Source organism: Passer domesticus, chromosome 4 (assembly GCF_036417665.1).
Source record: "Passer domesticus isolate bPasDom1 chromosome 4, bPasDom1.hap1, whole genome shotgun sequence".
Taxonomy (NCBI): domain Eukaryota; kingdom Metazoa; phylum Chordata; class Aves; order Passeriformes; family Passeridae; genus Passer; species Passer domesticus.
The window spans coordinates 81,148,294-81,160,188 of NC_087477.1; the positions used below are offsets into that span (position 1 = coordinate 81,148,294).

At 48.6% G+C, this 11,895-nt stretch overlaps 1 protein-coding gene across 1 annotated transcript in view; it reads right to left on the bottom strand.

Moving 5' to 3' along the window:
- Nucleotides 1-11,569, bottom strand: part of SMOX (spermine oxidase) — a 51,174-nt gene extending 39,605 nt beyond the window's left edge. Inside the window, exon 1 of the mRNA XM_064419041.1 lies at nucleotides 11,395-11,569. The gene's annotated coding sequence lies outside the window, so the exon portion shown is untranslated. The remainder of the gene's footprint in view (nucleotides 1-11,394) is intronic.
- Nucleotides 11,570-11,895: the final 326 nt, after the last annotated feature.

Genomic DNA, 11,895 nt, shown 5'->3' on the forward strand with positions numbered 1-11,895 from the left:
ACCACACATTTTATTGAAAATGTTAGAAAGGGATTTAACTACTAGAAAAACTGTGCTTTTGGAGGTGAAGTTGCCTGGCCAACATGGGTAAAGTCTGAAAGTCTCTGCTCTGGGACTCCAGCACTGATGTAAATGCTGCAGACACAGAGCCTCTGCCTCAGAAAGTTACTGGGACTGAAGTGATGGGGACACAGCCCCATATCTACACCCCTGCCCCACTGTGAATCTTCTTGTGTCCATTTGTCACCGAGCTCATCTTCCCCTCCCTGCCTCAGAGCAGATTAAACTTAATATACTTATGCAGTTGTGAAGTGTCCTGCCTATTATCCAATTAGGCAGCTAACGAGATCTGAGTAACAGCACGTAGGCACTGATAACTGCTGCCTGATAGCAGTACAGATTAGACACGTTCTTTATGTTCCCAGCCCTTGCAGAAAAAGGGTTGGGATTGGTTCAAAGGCTGCTCCGAAGGCTGCATTCAGGTAATTGTTTAATTTTGTTTAGGATCCATAAACACATCATGTTTGTTTCCTCTTGATCTCCTGGAGCTGTCATGTCACAATTGTCCCGTTACAGGAACTCCTGATCAATCTGGTGTGACTTGCTCAGCTGAACTTTCATTGTGGACAGGGGCAGGTCTCATCATCTCTGTGGTTCCTTCTAGCATCATAAATCTATGGAGCAATAAAGGATCTGTGCATCACCAGGAAAAAATGTACAGGATTGATTAGGAGATTCAGAAATGCAATCTGTATTAGATCTGATGCTGTTCCATCAGATGACATTCCCATAAGATCTACCTAAGAAAACATTAATTAGATGTAATCACCATAAAATGGCTGCATGACAACATCCTTTTCTGAGCATAATTATCAAGGGTTTGTTATCTAATTGGGAGGGCACTGGAAAGCGGGTCCAGCCAGGCATAAGAGCTGTGTAATATTTTCATTACCAGTTGGGATGACAGACTGGAATGTATGGCCATAAACCCAACAGATGATTCAGCTGGGAGGATTTGCAAGCACCACAGTGTACAGACTTCAATTTCTAAATGATCTTCATGCACTGATCCAATATCAACATCAGGTAATTAAGAAAGAGAAGGCCCAGGTATAAATACAAAAACAGGGAGCAACTCTCTATTCAGAAAGACTCCAGAAAAGGCTCTTAGAGGGTCAAGGCAAAATGGTGACACTCAACAACGTTCCACAGGTGCATGAAGGCAAAGCCCAAGGGATGAGCCATGGAAAGCACTCAGCTGTGCCTCACAAAGTCCTGCCCTGAGCTGCTCACTGCTCACGTGCTTTTGGAAACAGCAGACCTGAGAGTACCCTGTGGAGAACAACAAAATTAAAAAAGACCAGGTGTAAGACTTAGCTTGATCCATTTAACCCAGAAATGTTCCTAAGAACAGACTAGTGCAGGCAAGCAAGCAGGACACAGCCTTAGGGGAGACCTCTTCTTCCAAATCCAGCAGGAAAATTCAGAGTTTGGTTCCCTTGAATTGAACCGTCTGGCTTTAATCTCTGTTTTAAAACAAGATAATGGCATCAGTGTGGGTGGAAAGAACAAGAGTCCAGGGCTTATCAACACAGAAAAATGGGGGATACTGACACAGCTTTGAACTGACAGGGGGCAGGGATAGATGGGATATTGGGAAGAAATTCTTCCCTGTGAGGGTAGGGAGGTCCCAGCACAGGGTGCCCAGAGAAGCTGTGGTTGCTCCATCCCTGGAAGTGTCCAAGGCCAGGCTGGACAGGGCTTGGAGCAACCTGGGATCATGGACGGTGTCCCTGCCCATGGCAAGGGGTGGGGCTGGATGATCTTTATGGTCCCTTCCAACCCAAACCATTCTGTGATTCCATGACTCTGTGGTCACCAAATTTGCTTGGATCACTGAGCTGGAAAGGCAGCAGCCAACAGACTGGAACACCTGATGTGAGAAGGGAATGAGGGAACTGGAGCTGTTGAACTTGGAGAAGAAATGGTTGTTAGTGGGAGATCCAGTTACTGTCTTTACGTAAGTGAGGTTTACTGAGCAGATGGAGCCAGACTGGATGGCAGAAACCAAAGGACAAGAAACGATGGGAATTACTGACAGCGAGGGAAATACTGATCAGACAGGAGGAAAAGATTCCTCACCATGAGGGCACAAAGCATGGCATCAACCTGCCACTCTTGACTAAAAAAGGTCCAAAAAAGTTCAGCAGAAACCTACCTTTGATCCTGGCCCTGTCTGGAGCAGGAGGTCAGATGAGAGAGCTTCAAATCTCCTGTGCCACTTCACTTACTCTTCAGTTCTAAGAAATCTTTATCAAGGAACACTGGAAAAGGGATTTTGCCCAAGAGTCTACATCACTTTACACCTCTTCAGTGCTAGCAAGTACTTCAGACTCTAAAGCTGTCAATAAAATACCTTCCAAATGACTAAAGATCCCAATGTCTGCAAATGACAGAGAAAAAAGGTAAGGAATGAAACACCAGAGTTTTCACTGCAATTGGAAAGAGAACAAGAGAAACTGGGGACTCACATTACACAGGTTATCATACAAAAACTCTGCAAGAACACTGAGGAATTCAAAGATACATACTGATAGTTCAAACAAAAGAAAAAAAGCCAGACTGCTCCTCCCTACCTGCTCTTCCCACAGCAATAAACACAAGTCAGTGCCAAAAGATGTTTCAGACCTGTCCAGACCAGCCTTCAGTTTGGTGAGAGCTTCTTCAGTTGTCTCAGGACAAAGGCCCTCTGTGTGCAGACAAACCTTTCACACACACATCCTACTCTTTCCCACTGAAAGGTATAATAGAGGTGTTAACAGATCCAGAGAAAATACCTGGAACAATACACACAGGCAAGTTTTGGGGTTTTTTCCCTCAAAAATAAAGTGAAGGAGTTTACCTTAGCAAATAATGCTTCTAGTGCTGGCTCATCTGTTTTCTGTCATGCTTTATATTTGAGTGCTACCTCTCAGAACAATCTTCACATCCACTTTTTACCAGCTTTAGAATGCATGAATAGCTGAATCCTTCAGGGGAACAAAGAGACAGCAGGTACAAAATCAGATGCACAGAGTGTAATCACAGCAGGGAGGGAGAAGGGAAGGTCACTCCTGAGCTACAGCTGGCAGGTCAGAGCAGGAAAGCACAATGGCTGAGCTGTAATCGAGCTTGTCATGGGGAAAGCCTTGGTCAGGGCAGCTGGCAAGGACTTCCTTCACCTTAGAACAGCAAGGAATTATTCTGGAACAGTCAGAGATCCAGAACACATCCCTGTGGAAAAGATACTGCTTGAGCAAGAAAAGCAAGTGCTCTGTTCTTATAATTCCATGTCATAACCTTCCATGACAAAACACTTCACCAGTGCTTTGTCCAAAACTAAAATGCACTAATCACACCCCAAAAGTCTACTCGAGAGTCACAGAATGCTGTTTGCTGGCTCAGTACATGCAGGTGGTCAGACACAGCTCTCCAGGCAAGTTTTGGACGCTGCAGCTCAAGGAAGACACGGCCCAGAGATTCCCAAAGGCAGCTCCAGAGGACTGAACAGCTCACTCTGTACAGTAACAAAAGGGCAAGAGGGCAGCAATTCTCAACTGCTGCACAGACATCAATGTCAGAAACCAGGAAAATCACAGTAATGGCAAGAACAATTACAGAGTTTCTAGGATCACCCAGGGACGATGAGGAAAGTCCATCACTGGAAGCTTTTAACAACTGCTTTGGACAAACATCTGCTGGGAAAGTTTGAATAGATCTGACCCAGCCTTGGGGCAGGAGGTCAGATTAGACAACATAAAGTCCCTTCTGACCCTGCAGCTCTTCGCTTGTAACAGAAATATGACAACAGAACACGTCAGCAGCAGCCCCAAAGCACACAAGCCTCCCTAATATTTCTGTCATACGCTGGAGAAACACTGTAAGGTCCCACGTGCAGCAGCTGCCTGTTCCCACATGGTACCTTCTCCCTCCATTCCTGGGGGAGAAATACAGGGAGAACACAAAGAGCTGGACTCACAGAACAGGCACGGGAAGAGGAGCTCCCCAGCACAGCCCTCCCAGCAACAAAGTCCCTCTCACATCCCACGGCATGGGAACAGGTACTAACAGGAGCCCATTCCCATTGTCCCTCCCATTTGTCCCCTTCTCATCTCACCCTGCAGTCTGAGCAGTTCTCTCTTTCTTCTCTTTAGGGCTTTCTTCTTTTCCTCCCTGGAATATTTTCATGTGTAAGATCTTCAGGACTGGATCCCTGCCCACCACAGCCCTGGATCCCACCCCAAAGGGAATCAGGGGACAAAAAGATTAATGACCCGGTGCTTCACTCCAGAGCCCGTGGTCACACTCAGCCCTTTGTCAAGCTCTCTCAAAGCCCAAACAGAGACACCAGATGCCACTGTGACACTGGAGCAATGGTGTGAGCTCCCCACGACTAGAAAAGGACATTTAATTTAGTCTGCTAGGAGCACTTTATGCTCCTGCAAGCATTAATGAATGACACAAAGTGCCCCCTGGGGTCAGAGCATGTGAGCAGCAGAGTGTGAACTGCAAACTCTGAAGTACCAACCTTTATCTCAGGGTTAAAGCTTGACCTATCAAAGTGGTTTTAAGAAATTTTGCTTCCTTGTCAGCCCCCCAACAACCCTCTTGGCTCATTCTTGAAAATCCAAAGTCAACCTCCAAGCTCTGTCTATGGAACAACAAGGGAGAAAAGTGACAGAAGTGGTCCCAAGGAGAAATATTCACACATGTGAGAGTTTTTGTGAGTACATCCCAGCTATAACCACACGTGTGTGTGTTTGTCAGTACACCCCGGCACATCTGAGGGCACAGTTATGCAATCCCAGAAAACTTAGATCCCAGTTTGCACTGTCCTTAAAGGACAGCCCTGACTGTACGTGTAGTGCTGACAGCACCAGTCATGGGACGGGCCAGGGACTGGATCCAACTCAGAAATGACCCCATAAAAATAACAATCTTCTGCCAGGGTGTGTAGGCTCCCTGACCAAGATCTCGCACCCACAGTCAAACAGAAGATGCACAGGAATAGGATGACTCCTTTTCCTAGAAGTAGCATCTTAAATCTGTGTAAGTCACCCGCCAGCCTGTGCTCTGACGGCTGAAAAGAGTTATGCAAGAGAGGAAACAAGCAGTCGGAGACAGGACAGCTCAGAGAAAACATCTCAGGGCAGCTCCACTCCTAAAGCCAGGCTATTGCAAAACAACCCTCATGCCAGGCTTCCCCAAAGGGTCTGTGAGCCTCAGGAGCTCAAGCAAAGGATTAGCAGGCACATCTTCCTGGCAGAGTCCTCTGGGATCACAAAAGTGACTGATTTCAAAAGAGAAAATCCTGTTAGAAGAAGACCGGAGATAAAAGCAGGAGGTTACATCTACATCCTGGAACATGCATCCCATGGGACAGGAGAATTTTTAATTCAGTTTCAGACTAAATACTCGTCCAACAGAAACATCAGGTGAGTATGCTTGAATGCTGCACTTGTGCAACCTCTTTGAGAGAAAATCCATTCCCCACCTGCCAAAATTAATTTAACTGAACCAACTCTTATAAAGGAAAAAAAAACTCCTCCTTTTCTATGCAATTCCCTGCTTAGGGATAGGCTAGGACTATCTGCTTCACCTAGCACAATGCATTTTCTGCCTACATCAGCTACAAGGGAGCTTGAGTAAGTACTTCACAACACAAATGATCCAAAACCAACGTGTTTTTTCTTCCCTCTTCTCAAAATGTGCCAACATCACCATATCCTGTCCAATGTTTCAGTCATTCGGTGCATGCCAGCAACCCACACTATTCCATGCCACTCAGCTCAGTCTAGAGGACACACTTAGAAAAATCTGGCATTATCAAGAATAATGAATGCTGAAGAAATTAATAACTAAGTGTCCATTCTTCAACAGTTATCTACATCCATTTAATTTTCTACTTCATCAGTCAGGAAAACAAATATTTTCTTTATTTCTTAAAAGGTAGTTCCTGCCTTTGAACTCACTAAGTACACACACACACACACACTAAAAGTGGAATTAAATCAACTTTTCAAGCCACCATAAAGGCTTTGCAGCCCTTGAATGACCTATTGGATAAAAGAAATGAAAGTTACCAAACCAAAAATTCCCCACAAGCTGAAATTGCCTGGGTTTACGTCAGCTCAGCTCTTTAGAGCCCTCCACAGCTGAGATCTCCTCACTCCCTTGCTGGCACTGATCTCTTCTGTGGCCCCCAGTGCTCCCTCCATCCTTCTCCTCCAGGAAGTGAGGGGAACGTGACTCACAGCATGATATGGAAAACTGCCCCAAAGAGGGAAAATCCAACAACAGCCCCGTGTAAATCACTACTCTGCGGCTGCAAAACCTGTCTCGCTCAGACCCAGCAAGCTGCCAGCCACCATCATTTGGAATTAGAGAGCACCAACAATAAGTGCCTTGTTTGACTGAGACTTTAAAGCAGGGCCTGATAGCAGAGAACTACCCGAGAATAGCTCAGGGATCAAACTCCAGCAGCAAAAGCAGGGAGGGGCTTTTTCACCCCTCTTGCATTACATTCCTGCTGCTGAGCTCATCACCTTCAGAGCAACCCAGGCCTTCCTCAGAGCCAAACCACTCCTGCTGCATCCTTACAATTTCCCTTCCATCCCATCCTCACAACCTCACAGCCCTGGCCCCAACACGTCACAAAACAAAAACTTCAAGCCACCATGAAAAATAACACCAAATCTGCACTTAAAACCAAGGGCATGATTAAAATTCACCAAACACCACCACATTCACTGCATTTAAAGATTTCCAGAGGAAAAGGTCACCGGAATATAGAGCACATCTCCCACAGCAAATGTCCTTGTCACACTGCCGGCTGGGTTCAGACAGCAAATACATTGTTACAAAAACCCAGTGTGCTGTGTTATCCACAGCTCAGGGCTGCTGGCTGAACCACAGAATGGTTTGGGTTGGAAGAGACATTAAAAATCATCTCATTCCCACACCCTGCCATGGGCAGGGGCACCATCCACTAGCCCAGGTTGCTCCAAGCCCTGTCCAACCTGGCCTTGGACACTTTCAGGGATGGGGCACCCACAGCTTCTGTGCAGGGCTTCATCACTGTCTGACTAAAGAATTCCTTCCTAATATCTAACCTAGAAGTCCCCTCTGTCAGTGGAAAGCCATTCCCTGTCACTCCAGGCTCTTATCCAGAATCCCTCTCCAGCTCTGTTGGAGCCCCTTTAGGCACTGGAAGGTCAAAGGTATCCCTCAGAGCTTTCTCTTCTCCAGGTGGACAGTTCTCTCAGCCTGCAGCCCTGCACTGTTCCTCCAGCCTGCAGCTCAACCCCATCCCAGGGCCCCTCAGGGACACTGGTTCTCATGGAAACACAAAAACAGGGCCTCAAACTGAGGTTCCTCCAAAGCCACTCTCCAGAGCAGAGCCACCTGCACCACACCAATGTGCTCCTCAGGTGCCACCAGGCTTATGCTGGTATCTGGAGTCGCCACAAAGATTTATTTTCCAAGTGGTTCATATTCCCACCCATGGTATTTCTGGAATCTTTTGTTAAAACAAGAAGAAACCACTGAAATTTTAGATTATAAAAAGAAAAAATAAATAAATAGGAGAGCTTTTCAACCAATTTCCACAGTGACTTCTATAAACTCAAGATTTATTGCAGTGCACACACCCACGTGCCCTCAACACGGAGCAAGGAATGCCCAGACACAGCGAAGCCAACGCAGCAACAGAGCCAATGAAAATGGGACACAAAAATCAAGGTAGCTGAAAATGTTCATGTTCCCTCAACAGAACGACAACAAAGAGAACAACACAGTCTGGAAACACCATAAAGGTGGCTTTGAAGTGTCACTTGTAAAACTATTTGTGTCTTAGGATTCCATAATTTGATTAATTGGTTGCATTTGGGATTTTTTATGGTTATGCTTTTATTCCCTATTCTCATGGTGGGTTACCATCTCTCTCCCACTTTACTGCTGGGCTTAGATCAGTTTTTGCATGCAAGCAGTTTTTGCATGGACAGATCCCTCAGCCACATCTTAAAGCCAGAAGTTTAGACTCTCCAGAGAAAGAAGAGTTCAAATCCATTCTTCACCCACATCAATTCCAAGAGGAGATCTTTACAGCCCTTTTATTTATTATTTACTACTCTAACACAATGTTTTAGCTCACCAACAGAACTAAAAAAAATCCCAGTTATTTAATTTCCATAGACTTGACTTCATTAACTTCTGGAGAGGACTAATGTTTGTGGCCAGTGGGAAGGAGTATTTCTACATTTTTCCATTTTCTGGTCTGTTAATTACAATTACTGAGAGAAGGAGACAGCGGTGAGATTTGTGTAACACAGCACGCTGTGTTTTAGTACTTAAAAAAAAAAAAAGAGAAAATAATTTCTCTCTCTTCTTTGTATAACCCAATCACACAAAGTAATTCCACATACTTCAGAAGTCAGCATCACAATCTTCCTTAGACACGCACTTGGGCCAGCAGGAATTTAGTTGGAGAACCTCAGATTCGATTAGAATGGATTACTTTTCAGTGAGATGACAGGAACAGAAAACATGAAACGATGGAAGTGGGGTTGAGAGACAGGCAGATACACTCCTGAGGCTGGCAGCAAGATGCAGGAATACTCCTCCAAGTTTCTGAGGCAGAGGTGGGCAGGGGTCCGATAGCTTTTGAGGATGGATGAATGAGAAAAACCCAAATTACAGTACTTGGGTAAGGTGGAGGTCAGTAAAAGGACCATCTACACCTCTGAGATGCTGTAGGGAGCCCAGAAACCACATATGCTGTTTGTAATGAATGTCAACAGTTAGACAGAGCTCTCCAAACTCTACCTCAACCTCTTCAATGCCACCAAGTCAACTGAGATTCCTCCATCCCAGAAAAACACCGAGTTTCAGAGACACCACAGCTGACTCGTGACACTTTGGTGGGAGAGACACAAAGGGGAGAAAGAGCTTCCAGCTCAAACCAGAGAGGGACAAGCACGAGTGCCAGCAGCAGGGCTGAGGACACGGGACCCCAGGACACGTGCAGCGTGTTTGTGGTGCTCCAGCCGCACGCTCCAGCGTTTCAGGGGAGCGTGGCACAAACAGGAACAGCTCCAGAGCTGCTGTTCCATGGAGCCAAAGGATGGAGAGGGATAAACGACCACAGCACCCAGCATTTTTAGAATTTAAAGACCTCTACACCCCCTTCCACACACAGCTTAGCCAAAATACCAGCTGGATGCTGCTCCAAACCCAAAGAAGTCCAGGTAAACATTTGATCAGCCACACAATGAATTGGATCCAGGCACTGAGTCAGACCCAAACCTGTTGGATTTTTTGCCAGCTCAGTAGTCATCCAAACAGGCTTCCTAGTCCGGCTACCCACTCCACAACAGTGGCATTAGGGAAAGGCAGTGCTGGTTTTTTTAATAGGCAAAGCCAGCTGAAACCACAGAGCTTGCTACTCCCTAAAAAACGCAGTACATCTGCTCCACAGCAGTGCCATAAAAGATTAGTAAGTGCTGGCCTAACAATCTGGAAAGGGAAAAGGACCTAGGAGAGCAAAATGTTATCACTAAGTCAATAAAACAACATCTGTAAAGGACTGAAAACATAACAGCATTCTTGCACAACACATAGAAATGCTCCTGGGCTGACTTCTTGGTCTCCACTAAACCTGTCTGGTAACTCTGGGAACAGGACTGCATCATGCAGGCTACGGGAAAAGTGGATCAACAGGGTGAGCTAAGGACAGGGCTCTGGGCTCGACTTTGTTTGTGCAGGATCACAGAGTGGACATGTGTTAGGTGACATATATGGTTTCACTTTTATGTAAAGCTCGTGTTTACATCTAATGTATCAGGCAATTACAGCTGGTCCCGGCACCAGGTTTGAGACAGCACGTCTATAATCCACGGAAAGCACTTTGTGGGATGAGCAGAGCAAGGATGCAGCTCTGTGTGTGGGGCTGAGAATGTAAATAAAAGCTTTGTTTTGAGTTTCCGTAACTGACAGTTGGCTCTGTGCATTTACTACCCGGCATTCGGAACTAATCCCTCATCTACCACATCTCAAAGAGGGAGCAATTCCGCACAAATCAATGGATTCGACTGAAAACGCCGGTGTGAGCCGCCAAGCCCCCGGCATTGTAACAGCTTTGTATAAACATGAAAACATGAAACGCAAACAAGCCGGGTGTGAGCCTTGGCCGCTCGTCATTCGCATCCCCAGCACGGTGACTTCCCCACTTAACCTCTCCTCTCGGTGTCATCACCGGGAACGCCGAGGCGGGGAATGCGGAGGCACGCGCGGACTCGTGTCACATGCGGGAGATTCACCGACATCAACACAGGGGAAGGGGGGGAAAAAACACCCAAACCGCCCCAAAATCTCAACACAACCATGCGCATTCTGCCCTCAGCCGAGAGAGGGATGCTTTCTCCCACGGTCCCCATAAAAAGCGGCAGGGATGACACTTGCTCTGCACCTGGGCTGGGGTGTCAAGGGGCGGAGGAAGGAGGGTCAGCAAATTCCTGGGGTGGTTTGGGGTGCGTGGGATGGGGCACAGCGAACGTCCCCTGGAGTAGTTTGGGGAGGTGAGACTGTGGGATGGGGGACGGGGAATGGCCCCTCAGGGCGCTGTGGATGGGGCACAGGGCTGGTTCCTCCGGGGTCATGTGTGGGATGGAGCACCGGGCTGAACCCTGAGGATGGTGTCTGGGACGTGGCACAGGGCTGAACCCTCAGGATGGTGTCTGGGAAGGGGCACAGGGCTGAACCCTCAGGATGGTGTTTGGGACGGGGCACAGGGCTGAACCCTCAGGATGGTGTCTGGGAAGGGGCACAGGGCTGAACCCTCAGGATGGTGTTTGGGATGGGGCACAGGGCTGAACTCTCAGGGTGGTGTTTGGGATGGGGCACAGGGCTGAACCCTCAGGATGGTGTTTGGGACGGGGCACAGGGCTGAACCCTGAGGGTGGTGTTTGGGATGGGGCACCGGGCTGAACCCTCAGGATGGTGTTTGGGATGGGGCACAGGGCTGACCCCTCAGGGTGGTGTTTGGGATGGGGCATCGGGTTGAATCCTGAGGGTGGTGTTTGGGATGGGGCACAGGACTGACCCCTCGGGCAGGTGTGCGGGACGGGGCACCGAGAACGGCCCCCAGAGCGGCTCGGCGAGCTGGGCGTGTGGGACGGGTCCCGGCTCTGTGCCCCCAGACAAAGCCCCCCGCCCTCTCCCCGCCGCTGCCCGGGCGCTCTGTGCGGGGACGGAGTCGGGCAGCCCCGCCGAGGCGGCACCGGCCCTCCCGCCGCAGGTGCGGACTGAGGGGGCCGAGGGGACGCTCCGAGGGGACCGGGGCCGCCTCCCGCCGCGTACCTCTCTGTGCGGTGCCGGAGGGGACTGTCGGGGTCGGGGCGCCCGCCCGGCTCTCGCCTCGCTGCCTCCCGCGGCTGAGCGGCTCCCGGCGCGGCTGAGCGGCGGCTGCGGGCACTGCGGGCCGAGAACCAGCGCCGGCCTGTTTTCCAGCCGCCTCCCCTGCGGCCCGCCCCGGCTCCGCCTCGAGCATCCCCCGCCTCCGCCTCCTCCTCTTTCCCCTTCTCCGCCTCCTGCGCCGCCTCCTCCGCCCCGCTCCTGGTCTTGAGCAATTTGAACGTGAAACTCTTAAGGATATCAGCGGCTGTTTGGTGAAGTAAGCGTGTTAAACCTAATTTTCTTCCTAAGCGAGACGGGTCTTTTTCACCTTTTGCGGTTGCCGCTGTACTTCAAGGCTGCTTTGATACCCCTGCTCCGGGGCGTTCACCGAACTACAGAGAGGACCCAGTGTGGAAAATAGCTTCATTCCTGCCCGAGTTTTTTCCTATTCCTGTCCAAACAATG